The following is a 2,298-nucleotide window of genomic DNA, read 5'->3' on the forward strand; positions in this document are numbered from 1 at the left end:
ATCTTTTACCCTTCCCAAAGGTGGTTTGAATTCTAAAGGTCTCATGGTGCTCTTTCATACCCTCCGAAACTTTCTGTTTCGTCGGATTTTTTTTGAAAGGGCCTTTTTGTCCATGAGGTTCGAATTTTAGGGGTAGGTTCCCAGAGAGATCAGCCAAATTCCGCATCCTACCCTCGACAAGGTCTAGCCTCGTCTAAGATATTTCTCGGAATTCAGCCCACTCTGAGTGGAATTGTCACTAAAGCTCGTAGGCGATTCAAGTCTCCTCTTACTTAATGACAATTCCCACACTTAGATTTATAACATATATATAATCCCACCGACAATTACAATAGAATGATAATTATATATACAAAATGGAAATGACAAAATAATTATATAAATATTAGCAACAAAAAAATAACAATAAAAACACCAAATAAAATTGAAAACCCTAAGACTAAAGGGTAGGTGAATTAATCGATTTAATTGAGTCTTGATAAAGAATCGTAATCTTTACCAGAATTAATTCGCTCGAGGCGAAGAAATTTTAGAAAAAGGGGACTCGCTTTGGTTTTCCAAATGCCTACGTACCTCCTTATTGGAGGATCCGAGTCAACGTAGTTCGGGGTCGATTGAAAAGAGTTATGTTTAGTGGAATTAATTCGCTCGATGCGAAGAAATTCGACTTAATTTAATTACCGCATTTTAGCGGTAGCGTTTGATTATTGCTCTAAGCATAAACCAATTCGCATGCATTTAAATTATCTTGTTTTGAGTAATTGATTGATACGACATCAGGAGTCGACCAATTCGAAGATGCAGAGGATTTGAAATTCACCCATCGTATTATTCGAAAAAAATTGAAATTTATTTGATTTTAAAAAAAAGTGTTTGATTTTATGGTACAAAAATATGCCAATTTAAAGTTAGCGTACGAGTGAATATAAGAGTTGTTGCTAATAAAATGGATCATGGGCACTAGACCTATATGAATTACTAATAGAAACGTTAACAGCTAACATAAAGAATTAATTAATAAAAAAATGATGAATAAAAGTACCATGGCATAGTCAAACGTTCCAGCTTCTTCTCACAACCCATTCTCTTCTTTCTTTTTTTTTTCAATCTTCCTTCTTCTTTCACTCAGTTTCAAACGAAACAAAAATATCCCATGCCGACAAGTTACGCGTCACAAAGATCTGAAAACCACAACATAATAAATCCAGATCAAAGATTAAAAGGTCAGAGAAGGGTACCGTCGAATTCGGAAAAGAGGAAGGATGCATCGTGGAAGAAGAATGATCTGCGACTGCTTGTGAATGGATGGAGTGGATGGCGCGGTTGTACAGATCTGTTAAGGGGTCGTCGGATATGGGTTTGTTCAGCGGTTGAACGGCCGGAGGGGATACACGCGCGAGATTGACGGTGGCGTGTGGGTTGCGGACTCATCGGATTTCGTGGTATTGGTTTCCTTTTTCCAATTTTGTGCTCTGTTCATGAGGTTTCATCAATACCTGTCCATGTAAAGAAAGAGAAAACAGAAGGTTTGTTATTTTAATTAGGAATTCATGAAAAATTGTTGGTTTTGATGTTGTTGCGATTTACAGATGTATAGGTGCGCTGTGGTTGCTGTTCGCGAGCGGTTGGAGATCGGTTGAGGTGGAGAATGCCGGTTTGAGCGGGCGACGGATCTGGTTCGATTCGTGTCGGAGAGTCATCGATACATGGTCCAGCGGCTTTGATTTCACCATCTGTGTTATCTTGTTTTCCTTTCTTTAATTTATGACCGGATCTGCAGCGGCGGTGTTGTTCGTGACTGAGTTGGCACCGATTCAGCTTTCTCTACTTCTTTCTTTTTTTACCTACAACTGAAATTTACATTGTATGGATGCAGTGTGTCTACATATTATAGATTATTGAACATTGTTATTATTGTGTGAATGATGCTGCAATTGTTGTGTTAAGGTTAGTGTGTTGTTAGTGAGATTTACATGGTGGTTTATGTAAAAACAATGGTTTAGTTTATGTGATGCTAAGCATGGAATTATTGAGTTTTTTTGAAGAGTTGTCTTTGTGAACGTTATAAAAAGAAGTTTATACAGGTTATGAATGATAACAAGTTGTGATCGTTTAAAAGAAATAGTGTCGTTAACGCGCGAATGTTTTGTATACGCAGTGAATGGAAATTGTGTCAGTTGATTATAAGGATTAGTAAAATAATAATTATAATTATCTATAACAAAATATTAAAGAGGATACACTTTTTTGGGTTGGCTCTTTTTATGTTCCAAATTAATCTTTACTCAATTACAATAT

At 36.6% G+C, this 2,298-nt stretch overlaps 1 long non-coding RNA gene across 2 annotated transcripts; it reads left to right on the top strand.

Moving 5' to 3' along the window:
• The first annotated feature begins 966 nt into the window (after positions 1-966).
• Positions 967-2,044, top strand: LOC131639032 (uncharacterized). 2 transcript variants are annotated; one of them, XR_009294834.1, is made up of 2 exons: positions 967-1,526; positions 1,590-2,044. It is a non-coding gene; the product is annotated as an uncharacterized LOC131639032 (long non-coding RNA). The 2 variants fall into 2 exon arrangements; XR_009294835.1 differs by having other exon boundaries at positions 967-1,442.
• The last annotated feature ends 254 nt before the right edge of the window (positions 2,045-2,298 follow it).

The sequence above is a fragment of the Vicia villosa genome, unplaced genomic scaffold, assembly GCF_029867415.1.
Source record: "Vicia villosa cultivar HV-30 ecotype Madison, WI unplaced genomic scaffold, Vvil1.0 ctg.002507F_1_1, whole genome shotgun sequence".
Lineage (NCBI taxonomy): Eukaryota > Viridiplantae > Streptophyta > Magnoliopsida > Fabales > Fabaceae > Vicia > Vicia villosa.